General features: G+C 37.3%; 1 non-coding gene across 1 annotated transcript; it reads left to right on the top strand.

Moving 5' to 3' along the window:
• The first annotated feature begins 9,602 nt into the window (after positions 1-9,602).
• Positions 9,603-9,709, top strand: LOC140851824 (small nucleolar RNA R71). The gene has a single exon (XR_012134581.1). It is a non-coding gene; the product is annotated as a small nucleolar RNA R71 (small nucleolar RNA).
• The last annotated feature ends 14,948 nt before the right edge of the window (positions 9,710-24,657 follow it).

The following is a 24,657-nucleotide window of genomic DNA, read 5'->3' as shown; positions in this document are numbered from 1 at the left end:
ACTTAATCGTCGAGATGGTTTGGTCTCTGATTTGATCAGGGGTTGGGCTTAATCAATTTTTGATTTGATTAAAATTTTTTTAAGCCTAATTAAGTTGGATTTAAATTAGTCTAATTGGACTAACTTATTTGGTTCAATTAGGTTAGTTTAAATAATGAAACCACCTTGACCCAATCTCCCTGCGCCACCTCACTTCCACTGCGCCCATTTGAATTCACGAGAAGAAAGTTCTCATGAATTTTTCCTCATGCAAAGCCCTCCTCATGCCCTACTTTAATATGCTAAATGAGTGGATAAGGATGATTGGTTGGTCATTCAAATTTTGAATTTGAATGAGCAACCAATCTTAGCGCCTTGACCTTATCCTCTTTTAGCACCCCATTTATTACATGAGAAAATATTTCTCATGAAATCACTCACGCACAAATTAAGCCACGCCCTCCTCTTCTCATGCCCTTAGTGGATAGGGATAAATTAGTTTCCATTTAAATTCAAAATTTGATTTGAATTCAAATGTGCAATTACTCATCTTTATCCTCTCACGTGGATAAGACCTTGGTTGTTATTTTAAAAGGAGTAGAGTGGGGCATGAAAAAGAAGAAAATTTTTGGAGAAAAAATCTAGGCATGAGGAATCCTTGTGTGCAAGGTGAAGGTCTATATCCTTTCGAGAGAAAAAGAAAGAAAAAAAAGAAAAAGTGTGCGTAGGATTTCAGTGAGTTCTTCAAGGTTTCAGCCTGGAGTTCGGGAAGTGAGAAAGTGAGCAACGAAGGTCGTAAGCCCACCAAATTTTCAGAAGATCTTCAACATCCTCTCAAGCATGTCTGCTGATGATCTGAAGTATTCAAAAAATCGACAGACATCGATTGAAAGAGTTTGATCAGCATCGGCCGTCGAAAGAGCTCTACAACGAGCTAGCACTCGTGAGGAGTCGATCAGACCGAGAGCTTCGTGTGGATGATCCACAGAGGCTAGATACGCTATGTGGCTGCATCACGATGATCAGACTCTCCGACAGTGATCAGATTGCGATGATCTACTACCCGCACAAAGATATTGTGTTCTGAACACATTACAGTAAAGTGTTTACTGTTCAAATTCGAATTTCAAATTTAAATGCATGCATGCTATATATCATATTTAGATCCTAGTGTAGGTAAATTCTTATTAATTAATTAGATTAATTAATAATTTCTACTGTAAAATATAATTTTGAAAATTTTAAAATTACTATTTTACTCTTGCACTGATTTTCCCCAAAAGTGACATACTCTGCCTCGCAAACTGAATCAGCCACTGTGTGCTGCTTGGAACTCTTCCAGCAGATAGCCCCAAGATAAAGGGTAAAAATAAATCCCGACACACTTTTACTGTCATCATGATCAGACTGGAAACTAGAGTCTGTAAACCCTATAAGTCTCAAGTCTAATTCACCATAAACAAGCCATTGGTCCTTAGTATTTCTTAAATACTTCAGGATGGTTTTAACAACCTTCCAGTGATTCTCTCCTGGATCAGATTGTTATCTACTCACTACCCTAGTGAGTATGCCACATCTGGTCGTGTACATGTCATGGCGTATATGATAGATCCCATTGCCAAGCATATAGAATCCTACCCATAGCTCTCTCTCTTGAGGTGTTGTCGAACAATCCCTCTTGAGAGAGAGAAATTCCATGGCCTATCAGTAGATAGCCTTTCTTGAATTCTCCATGCTGAACCTCTTGAGCATAGTATCTATGTACGTAGACTGGGATAAACCAAGCAATCTTTTAGATCTATCCCTATAGATCCTCATCCCTAGGATGTAGGAAGCTTCTCCCAGATCCTTCATGGAGAACTGTGACGACAGCCAAATCTTTATTCCCTATAATACAGGGATATCATTCTCCATTAAGAGAATGTCATCCACATACAATACAAGAAATACTACTACTGGACCATTAGCCCACTTATAAATGCAGACTCTTCTCCGTTCTTAACGAAGCCATATGTCTTAATCATCCTATCAAAATGTATGTTCCAACTCTGAGATGCCTGCTTAAGTCCATAAATGGACCTCTATAGTCTGCACACCTTAGACTCATCTGTGGATGTGAATCCTTCAGGTTGTATCATATACACCTCTTCATCCAGCTCTCCGTTTAGGAAAGCTGTCTTCACATCCATCTATCAGATTTCATAATCCAGATGGGCAGCTATCGCAAGCATAATCCGAATGGATTTGAGCATTGCCACAGGAGAAAATATCTCGTCATAGTCTATACCATAACGTTGATAATATCCCTTGGCAACCAGACGGCTTTATAGGTTTCACCTTTCCGTCTGCACCCCTCTTCCTCTTGAAGACCCACTTACACCCTATGGATTTTACTCCTTCAGGTGGGTCAACCAATGTCCACACATCATTGACCTTCATGGACTCCATTTCGAATTTCATGGCCTCTAGCCATTTCTCAGAGTCGGGTCTCTGCATTGCATCCATGTAGGTGATCGGATCCTCATCGTTTTCATCAAGTTTGATAGGATCGTGATGTGCAAATCTTAAAATTTGTAAATAAAACCGCAAGCGCACGGTGTGCAGAGTAGCACGACCAGCGAGTACGGGTCGATCCCACAGAGACTTGGTTTAAAAATGATTTTCAAATCTATGCTCAAGCGAGCTTTAACAAAAATCAAAAGTCGAAAGTTGTTTGCTAAAGACAATAAGACTAAGGATCTAGAGTTTTTGAATCCACTAGATCTAGATTAGGAAATTCTACCTAGAATTTTTCTTATTGATCCTAACGACTACTCCTCTTGTCTTTCTCAAGCATAGATTATGAAGGGACTAAGGCCCAACGATAACCCATCAAGATTCTTTACAGGGGAGTAGTAACTAGGATCCCTTAGGGTTTTCTCCTCCTATGCACTGAATCAAGCATGAACTATGAAGGGACTCTGACCCAACTGTAGTTCATCAAAAATTCTTGGCAAAAGAGGAAGAAAAAGAAACCCTAAGAAAAAGAAAGAACCCTATGTAAAATCCCTACTCATGATCTAGCTTCATCGCAAACCCTAGAAGGGATGCTTAGCTAGACATGATCTAAATCTACATGCAAAATTTAAATGCAGAAAAATAAACTACCCTAATTTCATAAATTAAACTATCCTAATTGCATAAATTTAAACTGCATAATTTAAACTAATCTAATTGCATAAAATTTAAATTGCATAAATTAAACTATCCTATTGCAAGAAAAAGAAATTGCATAATGTAAAGAGATGAAATTGCATAAAAATAAGATTTTATATAAAAAAAAAATTATTACAAAAACCTCAAAGCTCGAGGCTTGAGAAGAGAGCTAAAAACTCCACTATCTAGGGTTACAAGCTTGATCGGAAGGAAGAATACATAAAACAAGGGCCTTTGGGGGCTTTTTATAGGCATTTGGGGGTTATAAGGTTTTCAAAACTTTAGATGTGGGACTAAGAGGTTTTAGAGGGTTGTTAGGGGGATTTATGGTGCGCCGATGGGTCCATGGTCCATGCGCCTGTTGCTGTGGACCAGGCGGCTAACCAGATCACCAAATTAGTTGATTTTTGACCAATTTTGATCTGATTTGATTCGGGTTTGACCCAATTGAGTCTTCTTTCTTCATTCTTCAATTCCTGGGTCAATTTAACTCCGTTTTGCATAAAATTTATGCCGTTGGAATCCTCTTTCCTTGTTCTTTCTATTGATGATCTCTTCTTCTACAAAATATAATAATAAGTATTAATTTCTTAATAAAGTTAGATAATTTAGATATTAATTGATACTTTTTATGTCAATTTGTGACATAAATCACACCCCCCAACTTAATCATTGCTAGTCCCTTAGCAATGTACCAAAATAAGATCATATTCCAAAAAGATCCTTCCTTTGCAAATTAATTTAAGATCAAAATTCAAGAAGTTTTCTAGTATTACTAAGTAATGAGCTTCGAATTAGAATCGGTAGTCAGTCTACTTAGAAGCTTTCTTAGAGTACACTTAAAGTTTTATAGCACTTGTGTGAGTGATAACTAACTTAGTATTTCAGTATTAACTTGTACAGACCAATTGTATCATTTTTCATAACTTAGTTCGATTAATTTTCTATACACCCCAGATTAAACAAAGAACTAAGGTAGCTTTCACACTGTTTTTTTTTTTTTTTTTTTTTTTTTTGCTGAGCATCCTGGTCTTCCCACCACCGTTTGATGCGAATCTCAACACTTGACTTAGGTGAAGAGACCCGGTTACTAGGCTTAGGGCAATCCATATTTACTCTGTGTTTTGCATTTTATTTCAGGCAGGTAGCTCTTTCCTTAAATTCAAATTCTTCAATTGGGGTGTAGAGAAAATTATCTAATTTAAATAATACTCAAATCCTTAATTGGCCTTACAATTAACACCTATTTTACCTTGTTAGTGTGCATGTGCAATTGGAAGTGCTAATAGTCTTTAAATGACCTAAGCCACCAAGAGTCTAACCAGCTAATCTTCTCCGTGACTCACTACATTAGCAAATACTTTCTAACTTACTCTTATTTCTTTTATAGATTAATTTATTTCATATATAAATATATATATTTTTTATTTTTATTTTTTTACATAATATATTAAATGCAAGAAATAACTCATAGTGGAAGGAAAAGGAAATGATAACACCTGATTTTGTTCAAGCTCTCCCCTCAACTTGACCGACATTGTCCCCAATGGAGTTTATCTAATTTATTTATCCTAAGCAAACTGAAAACAAAGAAAGCATTAGAAATTAAATAAGCTGGGTTGCCTCCCGAAGCGCTAAGTTTTATGTCTTCAGCCAGACCAAACCTCGAAGCAACTTAATCAGAATAAGTTGGTTCATAAAGAACCATGGCATCTTCAACAGTCTTGACAGGTAATTCCAAGAATGGTTTTAATCGTTGACCATTAACTTTAAAGATAACACCATTACTTGGGTTTTCAATCTCAACAGCTCCGTGTGAAAAGACTTCCTTTACTAAAAATGGTCCTGTCCATCTAGACCTAAGCTTTCCTGGAAACAGATGTAATCTAGAGTTATATAAGAGCACCTTTTGTCCGATATTGAAAGTTTTTCTTATAATTGATTGATCATGAAATGCTTTGGTTCGTTCCTTGTATATCCTTGCATTTTCATAGGCTTCATTTCTAAGTTCTTCTAATTCATTCAATTGAAGCTTCCTATGGTTTCCAGCGTCGTTCAAATTTGTATTTAGTTGTTTGATGGCCCACATGGCTTTGTGTTCTATCTCAATAGGCAAGTGACATGGTTTACCAAACACAATCCTATAAGGAGACATTCCTAGATTGGTCTTGAAAGCGGTTCGGTATGCCCAAAGTGCATCAATTAATTTCAAAGACCAATCCTTTCTATTGGCACTAACAGTTTTTTCAGGATCTGTTTGATTTATCGGTTTGACACTTCAACTTGCCCACTAGTTTGAGGATAATATGGTGTGGCTAATTTGTGGGTGACATTATACTTTTTCATCAATGTTGCAAAAGGTCGGTTACAAAAATGGATTCCTCGATCACTAATGATTGCCCTAGGAATACCGAAACGGGAGAGAATATTTTCTTTAAGAAACTTAATGACCATTTTGCTATCGGGTGTTCTACATGCAATTGCTTCTACCAACTTTGAAACATAATCAACTGCTACTAGAATATATTCATTTCCAAAGGAATTTGGAAATGGTCCCATGAAATCGATCCCCCAAACATCAAAAACATCAACTACCAAGATTGGGTTGAGTGGCATCATGTGTCGCTTGGTGATTCGACCCATTTTCTGACATTGAGCACAACTTTTACAATATTCATGAGCATCCTTAAACAAATTGGGCCAATAAAAACCACATTGGAGAACCTTAGCAGCAGTTTTCTTAGACACGAAGTGACCCCCACATGCTTGATCATGACAAAAAGATAAAATATTCATGACTTCGTTATCTGGGATACACCTTCTAATAATTTGATCAGGACATTGTTTAAAAAGATAAGGATCATCCCAAATGAAATACTTCACTTGGGCAAAGAATTTATATTTATCCTGCTTAGTCCAATGAGAAGGTATCTTACCTATGGCTAAATAATTTACAATATCAGCAAACCAAGGTTCAGTAGACACAGACATGAGTTGCTCATCTGGGAAAGATTCATTGATGGGTGGTTCACTAGATGGTGCGACTGGAATTCGGGACAAATGATCTGCTACAACGTTCTCAGTGCCTTTCTTGTCCCTAATTTCTAGGTCAAATTCTTGAAGGAGCAAAATCCATCTGATTAAGCGTGCCTTGGCATCCTTCTTTACTAGGAGATGTCTAATGGCTGAGTGATCGGTGTAAACAATGGTGTGGGTCCCAACCAAATAAGATCTAAATTTTTCTAAAGCAAAGACAACGGCAAGGAACTCCTTCTCAGTTGTGGTGTAGTTAAGCTGCGCATCATTTAAGGTTTTACTTGCATAATATATCACTCTAGGCAGCTTATTTATTCGTTGACCTAAGATTGCACCCACAACATGATCGGATGCATCACACATTAATTCAAATGGTTCAGACCAGACAGGAGGATGAATGATTGGAGCTGATACAAGTGCATTTTTTAGAAATTCAAAGGATTCCAAGCACTCATGAGTAAATTCAAATTTGGTATCCTTTGCCAAAAGATTAGTCAGTGGATGTGCTACTTTGCTAAAGTTGGCAATAAACCTTCTATAGAATCCAGCATGACCTAAAAATGAACGTATTTCTTTCACAGATTTAGGTGGTGGAAGACTTGCAATTAGATCTATTTTGGCCTTGTCCACTTCAATCCCCTTTTTAGAAATGACATGGCCAAGAACTATTCCCTGTTTGATCATAAACTGACATTTTTCCCAGTTGAGAACTAGGTGCTTCTCCTTACATCGTTCTAGAACTAATTGCAGGTGATTCAGACACTCGGAGAAGGTTAGGCCAAAAACAGAAAAGTCATCCATAAAAATTTCTAGAAATCGTTCTATCATATCTGAAAACATGCTGATCATGCATCTCTGGAAGGTTGCCGGTGCATTACATAGTCCAAAGGGCATTCGTCTATAGGCAAAAGTACCAAATGGACAGGTGAATGTAGTCTTTTCTTGATCTTCAGCGGCTATGGGGATCTGGTTGTAACCGGAGTATCCATCAAGAAAATAGTAAAACTCTTGTCCGGCTAGTCTTTCCAATATTTGATCAATAAATGGCAAAGGAAAGTGATCTTTCCTTATCGCAGCATTCAACTTTCTATAGTCTATACAGACCCTCCATCCCGTTTGGGTCCTAGTTGGGATAAGTTCGTTTGCATCATTTTGGACCACTGTTACCCCAGATTTCTTGGGTACTACTTGAACTGGGCTTACCCAAGAGCTATCAGAAATAGGATAAATTATTCCACTATCTAGGAGTTTCAGAATCTCCTTTTTAACTACATCCTTCATAACTGGATTAAGCCTTCTTTGGGCTTCTCTTATTGGTTTAGCCTCTTCCTCTAAGTATATTCTATGTTGAACTATATAAGGGCTTATTCCTTTGATATCTGCTATGGTCCAACCTATTGCCTCTTGATTTGCTTTTAGAACTGACAATAACTCCTCCTCTTGCTTGGGATCTAGGTCTGATGCAATAATTACAGGCAAAGTTTTTTTGGGTCCTAGATATGCATACTTGAGATGTTCTGGGAGGGGCTTCAGTTCTAAAATGGGTGCTTCCTCTATCGATGGTTTAGGTGATGAGTTCACCATCTCAATGATTGGTTCAGTAGGAAGTGTCGATTCTGATTAATCTGATTTTCTTTAAGTATTTCATTGACATCCTCAGACTCATGGATTAACCAGGGGTTAGACTCTAGGTCGACTTCATCATCACTAATGTCAATGGATTCATAAATACCATCTTGGACTACATTGACATCAGCATGAGAAGAGGATTCTGTTCTAAGTTAAAAACATTAAGCTCAATGGTCATATTCCCAAAGGATAACTTCATTAGACCATTTCGACAATTGATTTCAGCATTGGCCATAGCTAAGAATGGTCTTCCTAAAATGATAGGTATATGTCCTTTAGGATTCGCAACTGGCTCATCTCTAAAACAATAAAATCTACAGGGAAAATAAAATTTTCAACCTTTATCAGAACATCCTCGACCATTCCCTTAGGGATCCTGAGAGATCTATCGGCTAACTGTAATGTGATCCCAGTAGGTTGAAGTTTTTCTAATCCTAGTTGTTCATACACCGAATATGGAAGGATATTCACACTAGCTCCTAGATCTAGCAAGGCCTTTTTTATATTGGTTTCTCCAATAACACAAGAAATTGTTGGAGCTCCAGGGTCCTTATATTTAATTGGCACATGGCTAGATAGGTATGAACTGACACTTGCAGCCAAAAATGCTTTCTTTGGTACATTAGTGGTCCTTTTCCTAGTGCAGAGATCTTTTAAAAATTTGGCATAAGTTGGAACCTGATGGATTATATCTAAAAGAGGAATATTAACTTGGACTTGTTTAAATACCTCTAAAATTTTGTCTAAATATTCAGATTTATTGGATTTCAGTCTGTTTGGAAAAGGAGCTCTAGGACTTTTAAGTACTGGACTAGGTGAATTTTCAGTTTCTGGTGCTTGAGGTTGAAAGTAGTAGTTTTAGAAGGTGACTCGGCAGATGAGTCATCTATATCATCAAGTGCAACTACCTTATTGTCTATTTGTTTTTCTGATCTTAAGGTATGAATGGCATTTACACCATTAACTTGGTTTCCTTGTTGGGGTCGTGGACCATTTTGGTTCCTAGGATTTGGCTCAGGTTGGCTAGGTAACCTACCATGTTCTCGTTCACTAATGGTCGAAGCCAGCTGACTTACTTGCATTTCCAGACGGGCTATAGCTTGGGTGTTATTATTTATGAGTTGACCCGTGGTTTGCATAAAGCTGGTATGTGTTTTCATCATGGCTTCTAGGCTTTTCTCTAAAGAGGTAATTTTCTTGTCATTATCATGGAAGCCTGGCGGGTTGTTCATCACTGGGTTGGACCTTAGATTTTGCTGATTGAAATTTGGATTACCTACATTAGGATTCTGGGACCATGAGAAATTCGGGTGATTCCTCCAACCTGGGTTATATGTGGGTGCATAAGGATTGTTCAATGGTCCTTGATAGGTGGCATTCACCTGTGCACACTCATTCGAGTAGGAACATTCTTCTAAGACATGGTCTGGTGCATTGCACCCTTTACACATGGGTGCAGATATTTGATTTACATTGGCTGGTCTCTGTAATTCTAAGGCTTCCAATCTACGTGTTAAGGTTGCAATCTTGGCCTCTGATGCTAGGGTTGGTTGAATTTGATGCATTCCTCCTCTTGAAGGTGTAGCTTTATCAGGTTCCCTAGTTGTTTCCCACTGTAAATTTTTTCGACTAGGTCTTCTAAGAATTGCCAAGCTTCAGTAGTTTCTTTGTCCATAAATTGGCCTTGGCACATAGACTCTAGCATGGTTCTTGAGTTTGAATCTAACCCCTCATAGATGATCTGGCATAGTCTCCAAGTTTCTATTCCATGGTGTGGGCATTGGGTCAAAAGATTCTTGAAACGATCAAAGTACTTCCAAAATGATTCACCAGCTAGTTGGTAAAATTGATTTATTTCATTCCTAATCCTAGCTGTTTTATGATGGGGAAAATACTTTTTTAAAAATATTCTCACAAAGCCCTCCCAGGTAGTGATAGAATAGTTTGGCAGACTATAAAGCCACTTCTTAGCATTGTCCTTAAGGGCAAAGTTGATTAATCTAAGTTTGACCTCATCCTCTGTTAATTGCAGTTTCATGGTTGCACATACCTCCTCAAATTCTCTAATAAATATATAAGCATCCTGTAATCCTGTGAATTTTGAAAGCATATTTATGATTTGAGGTTTGATTTCAAAATTGTTAGCTGTGGGTTGTGGCAACCTGATACAAGATGGTTGGATGGAGCCAACTGGATAACACAAATCCTTAAGGGTCATGGGTTGGATTGGTTCAGCCATTGGAACAACAGGAATTGACTCAATTCTAACTAGACGACCCGACACTCTTCTCCACACATGAGGTGTACGGTTCTCGATGTTTATACAATTTTTTTTTTTTTCAAACAAGTGAAACAATAAATTAAACTCAATCTATCCTAGGGTTAACCTAAATCTAGACAGCTCCTAACTTGTTCCAAGATGACCCTTCAAGCCTTCCAAGTGGAGATTGATCAACTAGTTAGCCAGGTAAGTATAAGAGGTGGGAGGTTCACTCATCGTTGCCTTTCTAGACACCAAACGAGTTGGCCAGGCTAGCAACTGAACCAATTTAACAAACCACCCTCAGGGACTTGCCTAGACACCAACTAATCAAACAACTCAAACTTGGTAGAACTCTTAGGGTTCCTTGTCCTATTGAGCTCGAATTCCTTAAGGTTGACGTCTAATTGATTTTAAGATTAAAGGTCTAGGTAATGCAATATGATGGAAATGGTTTTTGGGCTAAGGAAGGGTAATGAAATCCCCACCTTATCTTGTTAATGGGTTGATGCCCTTAGATTAATTATGAAAATGCAAATGCAAATAAACAAGATGACCAAGAATGTAAAAGATTTTAATTTAAATTTTTTTTTTTAATTTTGATATTTTACTTCACGATTATGAAATATCTTTTGTTTTGTTTTATATATATATATTTTTTTATGATTAAGTAAATTCAAATGATTAGGTCCAAAGGAAAAGTAATTAACTAAAAATAATAAAAGAGAAATTAGAAGCATACCTGAGTTTTCCAGCAATCACCAACTAAATATAGAAACCTAAAGGAAAAAGAAAGAGAGTTATAAAGCACGAAGAACAAATATTTGAAAACAATTTAAAACGCCAAATCCCCGGCAACGGCGCCAAAAACTTGATGTGCAAATCTTAAAATTTGTAAATAAAATGCAAGCGCACGGTGTGCAGAGTAGCACGACCAGCGAGTACGGGTCGATCCCACAGAGACTTGGTTTAAAAATGATTTTCAAATCTATGCTCAAGCGAGCTTTAACGAAAATCAAAAGTCGAAAGTTGTTTGCTAAAGACAATAAGACTAAGGATCTAGAGTTTTTGAATCCACTAGATCTAGATTAGGGAATTCTACCTAGAATTTTTCTTATTGATCCTAACGACTACTCCTCTTGTCTTTCCCAAGCATAGATTATGAAGGACTAAGGCCAACGATAACCCATCAAGATTCTTTACAGGGGAGTAGTAACTAGGATCCCTTAGGATTTTCTCCTCCTATGCACTGAATCAAGCATGAACTATGAAGGGACTCTGACCCAACTGTAGTTTATCAAAAATTTTTGGCAAAAGAGGAAGAAAAAGAAACCCTAAGAAAAAGAAAGAACCCTATGTAAAATCCCTACTCATGATCTAGCTTCATCGCAAACCTAGAAGGGTGCTTAGCTAGACATGATCTAAATCTACATGCAAAATTTAAATACAGAAAAATAAACTACCCTAATTTCATAAATTAAACTATCCTAATTGCATAAATTTAAACTACATAATTTAAACTAATCTAATTGCATAAAATTTAAATTGCATAAATTAAACTATCCTAATTGCAAGAAAAAAAATTGCATAATGTAAAGAGATGAAATTGCATAAAAATAGATTTTATATAAAAAAAAAATTTATTACAAAAACCTCAAAGCTCAAAGCTTGAGAAGAGAGCTAAAAACTCCACTATCTAGGGTTACAAGCTTGATCGGAAGGAAGAATACATAAAACAAGGGCCTTTGGGGGCTTTTTATAGGCATTTGGGTGTTATAAGGTTTTCAAAACTTTAGATGTGGGACTAAGAGGTTTTAGAGGGTTGTTAGGGGGGTTTATGGTGCACCGATGGGTCCATGGTCCATGCGCCTGTTGCTGTGGACAGGCGGCTAACCAGATCACCAAATCAGTTGATTTTTGATCAATTTTGATCTGATTTGATTCGGGTTTGACCCAATTGAGTCTTCTTTCTTCATTCTTCAATTCCTGGGTCAATTTAACTCCGTTTTGCATAAAATTTATGCCGTTGGAATCCTCTTTCCTTGTTCTTTCTATTGATGATCTCTTCTTCTACAAAATATAATAACAAGTATCAATTTCTTAATAAAGTTAGATAATTTAGATATTAATTGATACTTTTTATGTCAATTTGTGACATAAATCAGATCGTCGTCCTAGACCAAGAAACCATAGTATCTGTCCGATTGACGTGATACTCTACCAGATCACCTTAAGGGTGCTTGAACAATGGGCTCCAGATCTGATCTAATCAAATCCGGTTCAGGTTCAGCAACTTGTTTCAATTTTTTCACCTGTCGAACTTCATGAAGTTCGACCTTAGAGGCAACAGTCCCTTCATCAAGGAACTCTTTTTCCAAAAAGATTGCTTAAGTCTGACAAACACCTTTTGCTCATCAGCCAGATAGAAATAATATCTTTTGGTCTCTTTTGGGTATCCTATAAAATTACACTTGTCGGACCTAGGTCCTAGCTTGTCCGTAATTAAACATTTAACATAAGCCGGACACCCCCAAACCCTAAGGTGCGAGAGTACTGGCTTACATCCTATCTATATCTCATATGGCATTTTGGTTACAGACTTACTCGAAACTCTATTTAGAAGGTAACAAGCCGATTCGAGCACATATCTCGAGAGGGAGATCGGCAGACCAGCAAACTCCATCATGGATCGAACCATGTCCAACAAGGTCTGATTCCTCCTTTCAGATACATCATTATGCTGTGGTGTTCCAAGAGGAGTCCATTGAGAGAGAATCCCATTCTCTCCAAGATATGTCAGAAACTCATTAGAAAGATATTCACCTCCTCGATCAGATCGAAGAGTTTTAATACACTTTCAGTTTATTTTTCTACCTCATTTCAGAATAGTTTGAACATTTCAAACGACTCCGACTTATGCTTCATTAAATAGACATACCCATACCTCGATAGGTCGTCTGTGAAGGTTATAAAGTAGAAATATCCACCTCTTGTACTTGAGCTCATGGGTCCACATACATCAGAATGTACCAGACCCAAGAGTTCACTGGCTCACTCACCTTTTTCAGTAAAGGTGATTTGATCATTTTACCAAGAAGACAGGACTCACAGATTGAAAGTGATTCTTAATCACCTACTTCAAGAATTTCTTCTTGAGCCAACCTGTTTATTCTGTTCTTATTGATATGACCTAGCCTACAGTGCCAAAGGTAGACTTCTGACACATTATCTATTCTAGGATATTTACCGGAGGTTTGAACCACATTAACAGGTTATGATAGAAAGTAAATTTCATTATAAAGTTGTCCAATAAACATTGTAACACTATTCAAAATGATATTGCAAATATTTCTTTTTATTAAAAATTGATAACCATTCATGGCCAAAAGGCCTATAGAAATAAAATTTAATAAAAAGCTTGGACAATAGTGACATTCACTCAGAATTATATTTCGAGAATTGATTATAAGGTTCATGATTCCTAATGCTAGAACTGAAATTTTGCTTCCATCTCCAACTTCAGGAACCTCTCGCCTTCATCAAATCTCCTACTGACCTGCAGACCCTGCATCGAATTGCAAATATGATAAGGGCTTCCGGTATCCAAACCAGGCAGTAGTATCACAAGTGAAAAAGTTGCAAGGTGTTATCATATAAGTACCTTGCTTCTTTTTGGCCTATTCAGGTCCAGTGAGGCAATGTATAGAGGACAGTTCCTCTTCCAGTGCCCCTGCTTCTTGCAAAAGAAGCACTCCGCTGGCTCTGGTCGGGCTTGCGCTTCTTGGTCTGACCCTGTGTAGACGTCTAGCATGCAGCTACACCTTCTTATTCTTCTTCTTCTTGTTCTTCTTTCCTTTCTTAAAGGGTCAACGATCAGAAGAAGACCCTCCCACAACATTCACTGACTCCTTATGGAGTTGGTGATCCTTCTCAAAGTTCTACAGTAAGCCCAACAAGCCATGGTAGTTCACTGCAGGCTTTGTCATTCGAAAATGAGTAAGAAGGGAAGGAAGGACTTGGGCAGAGAATTAAGGATCGCATCCTTACCGAGCTGCTCGTGCAGGAAAAAACCCAGTTTACTTAGGTGTTCAATCATTTCGATCATGTACAGTACATGATCAGTGACTGAGGCTCCATCCCTCATCCGAGTATTGAAAATGGCACAACTAGTTTTGTGCCTTTCAACATCGTCAGGCATGCCAAAAGAGTCATTCAACATTTGAAGCATCTCCTGTGGCTGGGCGTTCTCAAACCTGCGGCTGAACTCATCATTCATTGCCGCCAGCATTATGCACCAGACGTTGGTGCGGTCGTTGATCCACTTCTGGTAAGTGTCTCGGACCGTCCCTCTAGCATTCAGGGCTGGCTCCTCAGGTGCCGGATCCGTTACTACATAAAGGATCCGCTCATGCTCAAGGATGATTTTTAATTTTTGATACTAGCTATCGAAATTAGGTCCCATGAGCTTGTCATTATTTAATAATGACGGAGCGACAGGGTAGTGGCCATAGCTGCATAAAGAAAAACCTGACCTATATTAGTACATAAATTATTAATACTAAAGACTTGGACTTTAGTCTAAAGTTTCTCCCAGTATTTTTACGAATTGGTAGCCTCAACCTTCAATTCGAGGAATTACTTTAATTTCATAGTAGGTACTAGAATCCACACAGACTACACACGAGCCCAACTTTGGTTGGTCAACCCATGTGCATTTATGGGTAGGTTCATAACCAGTTGTTTCTCTAAACAACTTCTAATAATTGATTTTGCCCCAGAACCTAATCAGTAGGCTTTGGCCTCCACTGAAAAGATCTGGTTAGGTCCAACCATTAACATGATTTGATTTGATGAATCGGACCAATAAATGATCAGGCCCGACTTTGACCGGCCAACCTGACCACCATCAGAAAGACTCAAACCAAATTATCATATTAAGAATGATAATTCCATTAGTCAATAAGCACCTGGCCTTTGGGCCTCCAATGATTATTAAACTAGTGGACTCATTATCACTCACTTAATGAGAGGCTATGATTTAGTTATCAATATAACTTAATCATTTTTAGGGACCTAATAATTTTTGAGGATTTTATTAAAGAATAGATGGGAAAAAAATATCCAGCCAATTTCAATCCTCCCACTGACTTCACCAAGTCAGATTAAAAAGGATTTACTTAAAGCTGGCATTAGGAGCACCTAAATCAGTCAAACTGATTTACCTAATGACATGGGTGAGCCCTAATCACCAAGTGATCTAATCAAAACCTAATTCACCAGGTTGGCTAGGTAAGTGAGATCAGTGGTGGGGATAAGCCATTAACTCATCAGAGATCGAATCACTGCGAGTAGCTCCTGCTTAAAAATCACTGGTCAAACTGCCAAACTTACCTTAGACACCAACCGATTCATTAGTTTTAATTTGATCAACTTAGTAAATAGGGTTCCACCGTGTAGCCATGAATTAAGTCCATCTTGGTCTAGTTAAAGACATGGACCCATTCAACTACAACTATTAGAGTTGAGTCTAGAGTATCCTTGACCTAATCTAATTCAACTTTTAATTAGATTTGACCAATTACTCTAATTTAGTCCATTTCTTTAAGCTAACCTTAGGTCTAACCCAATTATGAACCTAATCTATCTAACCCATTGACCCACAAGTTTATGCAATTGTCTTAGGTCTTAATTCATAATTCTAGACCTACTAGACAACACTTAATTCTTTTAACTAAGTCTTTGGGCTGATGGGTCAGGGTTTGGCATTTTGAAAATAATTTTTCAATTTAAAAGATTTTATTTTTTGTTCACCAAATATGTTGACTCATTACACAAATATATCAGCACATTTCATAAATAGCAATCCTATTGCTAATTACATAATAGAAAATAACTCAATCAAAATAAATCATGAATATTCCTTTAGATCTAATCTAACACATTCATGATAAATTTCATAATTAAACTATACAATTAATTCTTTTCACTGCTTCATCTGCATGGGATATAATTGCAGCGGTACCTCTACCACCATAGGAGACCCTATCGAATGGGAGGAGAGGACCTTTAAACCCTACTTTTCTCCTATGACCGGAGGGCCATGGTAACGAACCCAATTTGATTACTTGCTACTTGGATCAAATATATTTAAATATACTAATTTTAAAATTTAAATTTTAAATTTCAAATTTTATTTTTAAATTTTGAATTTCAAATTTCAAACAAATTTAAATTTCAAATTTCAAATTTCAAATTTAAATTTTGAATTTTAAATTTTAAATTTTAAATTTTAAATTTTAAATTTCTACCAAATTTTAAATTTCAAATTTTAAATTTTAAATTTTTGAATTTTGAATATCAAATTTTAAATTTCAAATTTCAAATTTTGAATTTCAAATTTTTGAATTTTGAATTTCGAACAACTTTCAAAATTCAAAATTCAAATTTTGAATTTTAAATTTTAAATTTAAACTTTTAGATTATAACTTAATCTATGCATGCAAATATATATATCATATCTTAGAACCTTGCTCTGATACCATTTGTGTAGAAAAATTAGTGCAGGGGTAAAATGGTAATTTTAAAACTTTTTTAAAATTATTATTTTATAGTAAAAATTATTAATTAATCTAATTAATTAATAAAAATTTATTCTATACTAGGATCTAAATATGATATATAGCATGCATGCATTTAAATTTAAAATTTGAATTTGAACAGTAAATACTTTACTGTAATGTGTTCAAAACACAATACCTTTGTGCGGGTAGTAGATCGCCGCAATCTAATTACCGTTGGGAGAGTCTGATCATTGTGATGTAGCCACACAGCGTATTTAGCTTCTACGGATCATTCACACGAAGCTCCCAGTCTGATCGACTTCACACGAGTGCTAGCTTGTTGTAGAGCCCTTTCGACGGTTGATGCTGATCAAACTCCTTCGATCGATATCTGTTGATTCTTTGGATACTCTGGATCATCAGCAAATGTGCTTGAGAGGATGTTGAAGATCTCTCTAAAATTTGGTGGGCTCACGACACTCGTAGCTCACCTTCTCACTTGCCGAACTCCAGGCTGAAACCTGAAGAACTCACTGAAACCCTGCGCACACTTTTTCTTTCTTTTCTTTCTTTTTCTTTCGGAAGGATATAGACCTTCACCTTGCACACAAAGATTCCTCACACCCAGATTTTCTCTCCAAAAATTTTTTTGCACATGCCCCACTCTTCTCATCCTTTTAAAACAATGTCAAACGTCTTATCCACGTGAGAGGATAAAGATGAGTAATTGCACATTTGAATTCAAATCAAATTTTAATTCAAATGAAAACCAATTTATCCCTATCCACTAAGGGCATGAGAAGAGGAGGGCATGGCTTAATTTGTGTGTGATTGATTTCATGAGAAATATTTTTTTGTGTAATAAATGGGGCGTTAAAAGAGGATAAGGTCAAGGCGCTAAGATTGGTTGCTCATTCAAAATCAAACTTTATTTTGAATTTAAATGGCCAACTAATCATCCTTATCCACTCATTTGGTGCATTAAAGTAGGGCATGAGGAGGGCTTTGCATGAGAAAAAATTCATGAGAACTTCCTTCTCGTGAATTCAAAAAGGTGCAGTGGAAGTGAGGTCGCGCAGGGAGAATGGGTCAAGGTGGTTCTATTATTTAAACCAACCTAATTAAACCAAATAAGTTATACCCAATTAGACTAATTTAAACTCAACTTAATTAGGCTTAATTAGGCTCAATAAAATTCTAATCAAATCAAAAATTGATTAAGCCCAACCCCTGATCAAATCAGGACCAAACCATCTCGACGATTAGGTCAACTCTTAACCTAATCAGGTCAAACCCAACTGAATCTAATTCAATTGGACTTGATCCAAAAATAATTACTCAATCAAATTGAGTTAATTAGTGATCAAATCACTAATTAAACCTCTCATAAATATTGAGTCCAAATTCGATAGGTAATCGGCATCAGAATTCATCGATACGTAACCCTGATCGAAGAATCCTAAACCAGTGGGACTCTTGACCCCGGTACCCAAAATATGTGGAATTCATGATCAGAGAATCTTGATTCTCGATCATAAAATCTCAGACATGAAGAACTCTTCACCAGCTATCAGATCAGATAGGAACCTCTAATGTGTGTGACCCCGCAGGTTCGAACCTAAGCCAGTAGCACAGAACCAATTCCTGTGCTAATCGAAGTGACCATCTAGCAATGGTACCCGATGATCGGATAGATCGAATAGTCACAATCGTAATACTTAGAACCTACGTGAATATGGTTACTGTATAATTCATCCTTTTGACCTCTGTGTTTAGGATGACTCAGGGTTAAACTGTCCACCCTGATTAGATCATCCGAATCGTACTCAACTCAAACAGTCCTGTGACTCCTCACAAAGACTGCCCTGGCCAAGATTTTGCTAAATTGAAACATGACTGTACACAGCTCCTAAACTGGAGTGGTCAATCCCATCTTGACACACGCACCGACAAGTCAAGTACTTGACTACACCCAGCAGCCTTCCGTCACTGAATTAGAAATTCAGGTAGTCTAGTGCCTAAGTGCAGTGAGTTGCTTGCAAGTTACCATGACGGTCTCAGATCGGAGGAAATTTATACCCATATTCCATCGAAGCAAATCTTGACAGCAGAAATAGCTCTGGAGTCGGTCACGTTCAGTACAGATGTACCCTTACATCTTACCTGTATACCATACCAGTGTCTCCACACTCATTGGTTAAGAGGACAACCAACCTATATGGTACATAATGACCTATGCTTGATAAACGTTGTCATCCTTGATAACAACATATCATTTGGTCACGAACAGATTTAAGGACTAAATGACAAATCCTCCTTTGTCGAGTCTAAATAGTCCTAAGGACTTCACCACAACATAGGAGTTTATTAGAAGATGAAATATTTTATGATGAAAAATATCAAAATAATTTTTATTAATTCATAATTCATGTACATATACAAAAATGGGCACAACCGTCAACAGGCTGACTATTGGCTTTGGGACACTATTCCCAATACTTAGATCTATTATTTTATTTGTAGTAAAATTTTATTGGATGTATGATATTTATTTTAATTACTTAAATTAAAGTTGAAATATAATTATTTGAATTTATTCCACTGTGATGCATTGATATCGTGATGAGATGCCTTGTATGCTTATGGAGAGAGTTCTTCATAAGTATGCGGCGGTTGCCGTGACCTTCTGCTCGTGATCTCGGGCCGGGGGCATGACACCTATATTTCCAACTCATCCATCTCCTGATCAAGGAGCCACACTTGAAATGTGGATGGATGAAGATAATAAGGTGAAGTGTTACATTCTAGCATCTATGTCCAATGATCTTCAACAACAGTATGAAGGCATGAGGACTGCCAAGAAGATGTTGACTCATCTGCAAGAGTTATATGGTGAGCAGAGTCACACAGCTCACTTTGAGGTCTCTCAGAGACTAGTTAGAGCAAAAATATGTGATGGACAGTCTATCAATGATCATTGTTTGATAATAATCAAAGACATTGAAGAGCTTCAGAAGCTCAGGATGAATATGGTCAAGGAATTACAGATGGATTTGATCCTTCAGTTTGTTTCTGATTCGTATGGGTAGTTCATTATGAACTACTATATGAATAAGATTGATAGCACTTTGTTTGAATTGCTGAATATATTGGTGACAGCTGAGGGTATCTTAAAAAGTTCAAAGAGTATAGTTCTGACTATGGAGTGAGCTTTCTCTAAGAGAAAGTCTTCTTTCAAAAAAAAAAGAAGCCTACGAAGAAGCAAAAGAATGAGGCCAAGCCCAAGAAGTAAGTTTCAAAGAAGACTGACAACAAGAGAAAGTGTTTCCATTGCAATGTCGAAGGTCACTGGAGAAGGAACTGTCCAACCTATCTGACGACTGTGAAGAATAAGAAGAAGGACAGGCCTTTTGAAGGTATGTCTGACTTGCTCATAATTAAAATTAATCTAATAATTTTTTCTTCTCTAGTTGGATTCTAGATTCTGGTTCAAGTGCTCATTTATGCACTTCTATGTAAAATTTTGAAGAAGTTAGAGGGTTGAGGAAAGGCGAGAACATTTTCTAGGTCAGCAATGGAGCAAGAGTTACTGCTGTAGCTATCAGAACCTATCCTCTGTGATTATCATTAGGGATTAGTTTAATTTTAAAAGACTGCTATTATGTACCTATAGTCAGTAGAAATTTAATTTCTATATTTATGCTGGCATAGGATAATTATAATTTTTATTTCAATAAAGATATGTGTGTAATTTATTTTAAAAATAAAGTTATTATATATGCTTTCTTAATTGATGATCTTTATCATTTGTATATGGATGTGAGTATTAATATTAATAAGCAAACTATGAATGCTGTAGGATCTAAGAGACTTAGAGATAAGATTAGCTAAAAGTATCTATGGACCTTTGGCTAGGCCATATAGGAGAGAATAGACTCAACAAACTAAAGAAAGATGATCTTCTCAGGCTATTGACTTTCGAGTTTCATTCGATTTGTGAGTTCTGTCTTCAAGAAAAATGGCTAAGCTATCTTTTGTGAAATAAGAGGAAAGGGCCACTAAGATATTAGCCCTGGTACACATTAACATGTGCGATCCATTCAATGTACAAGCCAGGGATGGCTATGTATACTTCACAACTTTTATCGATGATTATTCATGGTATGATTTTGTGTATTTGATGCATCAAAAGTCTGAAGCCTTTGAAAAATTTATAGAATTCAGATATGAAGTAGAAAAATAAATCAAGAAACTCATAAAGGTTCTTCGATCAGATCGAGAAGGAGAATACCTTAGTAGAAAATTTCGGACCATCTCAAGGATAACAGTATAGTCTCATAGTGGATAGTGGATCCCTCTAGGGACCCCTCAACTCAATGGAAATCCAAAAGGAGGAATCAGATCTTTTTAGATATGGTCCGATCCATGATAAGCTTTATAGATCTTCCTGTATTTCTCTAGAGACATGCATTAGTTTCTGCAATTCATCTTTTTAATCGGGTTCTCTCTAAATCCGTTCTTACCACTCCATACGAGTTATGGTATAATAAAAAGCCAGCTCTTGGGTATCTCAAGATTTGAGGATGTCTGATCCATGTCAAGCGACAGCAGGTGGATAAGTTAGAGGCTAGATCTTTTAGGGCTCATTTTATTGGGTATCATAAAGAAACCATGGAATACTACTCTATTTTTTTAGGATTATAATTGAAGCAAAATTCAGTGCAGGGGTAAAATGATAATTTTAAAATTTTTCAAAATTACTATTTTACAGCAAAAATTATTGATTAATCTAATTAATTAATAAAAATTTATCCTACATTAGGATCTAAATATGATATATAGCATGCATGTATTTAAATTTAAAATTCGAATTTGAACAGTAAATACTTTACTGTAATGTGTTCAGAACACAATATCCTTGTGCGGGTAGAAGATCGCCGTAATCTGATCACCATCGGGAGAGTCTGATCGTCGTGATGCAGCCACACAGTGTGTCTGACCTCTACGGATCGTCCACACGAAGCTCCCGATCTGATCAACTCCTCACGAGTGCTAGCTCATTGTAGAGCCCTTTCGATAGCTGATGCTGATCGAATTCCTTCGATCGATGTCTGTCAATTCTTCAGATGCTCTAGATCATCAGCAGACGTGCTTGAGAGAATGTTGAAGATTTCTCTAAATTTAGTGGGCTCATGACACTCGTAGCTCACCTTCTCACTTTTCGAACTCCAGGCTGAAACCCTGAAGAACTCACTGAAACCCTGCGCACACTTTTACTTTCTTTTCTTTCTTTTTCTCTCGGAAGGATAGAGACCTTCACCTTGCACACAAGGATTCCTCATGCCCAGATTTTCTCTCCAAATTTTTTTTTTCTCTCAGAAGGATATAGACCTTCACCTTGCACACAAAGATTCCTCACGCCCAGATTTTCTATCCAAAATTTTTCTTTCACACACCCTACTCTTCTCCTCCTTTTAAAACAGTGTCAAACGTCTTATCTACGTGAGAGGATAAAGATGAGTAATTGCACATTTGAATTCAAATCAAATTTTGAATTCAAATGGAAAACAATTTATTCCTATCCACTAAGGGCATGAGAAGAGGAGGGCGTGGCTTAATTTATGCGTGAGTGATTTCATGAGAAATATTTTCTCATGTAATAAATGGGGCGTTAAAAGAGGATAAGGTCAAGGCGCTAAGATTGGTTGCTCATTCAAATTCAAACTTTATTTTGAATTTGAATGGCCAACCAATCATCTTTATCCACTCATTTAGCGCATTAAAGTAGGGCGTGAGGAGGGCTTTGCGTGAGGAAAAATTCATGAGAACTTCCTTCTCGTGTATTCAAATGGGCACAGTGGAAGTGAGATGGTGCAGGAAGAATGGGTCAAGGTGGTTTCATTATTTAAACCAACCTAATTGAACCAAATAAGTTAGGCCCAATTAGACTAATTTAAACCCAACTAAATTAAGCTTAATTAGGCTCAATAAAATTCTAATCAAATCAGGAATTGATTAAGCCCAACCCCTGATCAAATCAGGGACCAAACCATCTCGACGATAGGTCAACTCTTAACCTAGTCGGGTCAAACCCAACTGAATCCAATTCAATTGGACTTGATCCAAAAATAATTACTTAATCAAATTAAGTTAATTAGCGATCAAATCACTAATAAAATCTCTCATAAATATTGAGTCCAAATCTGATGGGCAATCGGGTATCAAAGTCCATCGATATGAAACCTTGATCGAAGAGTCCCAAACCAGTGGGACTCTTGACCCCGGTACCCAAAATGTGTGGGACTCATGATTAGAGAATCCTGATTTTTGATCACAGAGTCTTAGACATGTAGGACTCATAGTCCACGAGCATTAGGACTCTTCATCAGCCATCAGATCAGATAGGAACCTCTATTGTGTGTGACCCCGCAGGTTCAAACCTAAGCCGGTAGCACAGGAACCAATTTCTGTACTAATCGAAGTGACCATCTAGCAATGGTACCCGATGATCGGATAGGTCGAATAGTCACAATCACAACACTCAGAACCTACGTGAATATGGTTACTGTATAATTCATCCTTTTGACCTCTGTGTTTAGGATGACTCAGGGTTAAACTGTCAACCCTGATTAGATCATCCGAATCGTACTCAACTCAAATAGTCCTGTGACTCTTCACAAGGACTACCTTGGCCAAGGTTTTGCTAAATTGAAACACGACTGTACATAGCTCCTAAACTGGAGTGGTCAATCCATCTTGACACATACACCGACAAGTCAAGTACTTGACTACACCCAGCAGCCTTCTGTCACTGAATTAGAAATTCAGGTAGTCCAGTGCCTAAGTGCAGTGAGCTGCTTGCATGTCACCGTGGCGGTCTCAGGTTGGAGGGACATTTATACCCATATTTCATCAGAGCAAATCTTGACAGCAGAAATAGCTCCAGAGTCGGTCACGTTCAGTGCAGATGTACCCTTATATCTCACCTGTATGCCATACCAGTGTCTCCACACTCATTGGTTAAGAGGACAACCAACCTATATGGCACACAATGACCTATGCTTGATAAATATTGTCATCCTTGATAACAACGTATCATTTGGTCACGAACAGATTTAAGGACTAAACGATAAATCCTCTTTTGTCGAGTCTAAATAGTCCTAAGGACTTCACCACAACATAGGAGTTCATTAGAAGATGAAATATTTTATGATGAAAAAATATTAAAATAATTTTTATTAATTCATAATTCATGTACATATACAAAAATAAGCACAACCATCAACAGACTGACGATTGGCTTTGGGACACTATTCCCAACAATCTTCCACCTGGCCTAAAGCCAATCAGTGCAGTATCTAATACCCATCTTCGATTTGTAGTCATCGAACTCCTTCACCGCAATGGCTTTAGTGAATGGGTCGGTCAGATTCTCCTTTCCGTCAATCTTTTGAAGGTCGACGTCACCTCAATCCACAATTTTTCGGATGAGATGGTAGCGGCACAGAATATGCTTCGTCCACTGGTGTGCCTTGGGTTCCTTCACCTGAGCAATGACTCCAGAGCTGTCATAGTAGAGCAGAACTGGACCAACAAGGGAGGGTGCTACTCCAAGCTCGATGATGAATTTCCTCAGCCACACCACTTCTTTGGCAGCATCTGATGCAGCGACATACTCCGCCTTGCAAACTGAATCAGCCATTGTGTGTTGCTTGAAACTCTTCCAGCAGATAGCCCCACCATTAAGGGTAAAAATAAATCCCGACACACTTTTGCTGTCATTGTGATCAGACTGAAAACTAGAGTTTGTAAACCCTATAAGTCTCAAGTCTGATTCACCATAAACAAGCCACTGGTCCTTAGTATTTCTTAAATACTTCAGGATGGTTTTAACAACCTTCCAGTGATTCTCCCCTGGATCAGATTGGTATCTACTCACTACCCCTAGTGAGTATGCCACATCTGGTCGTGTACATATCATGGCGTACATGATAGATC

Source organism: Elaeis guineensis, chromosome 9 (genome assembly GCF_000442705.2).
Source record: "Elaeis guineensis isolate ETL-2024a chromosome 9, EG11, whole genome shotgun sequence".
NCBI classification, from domain to species: Eukaryota; Viridiplantae; Streptophyta; class Magnoliopsida; order Arecales; family Arecaceae; genus Elaeis; species Elaeis guineensis.
This window is presented reverse-complemented; position numbering and strand designations above follow the sequence as displayed.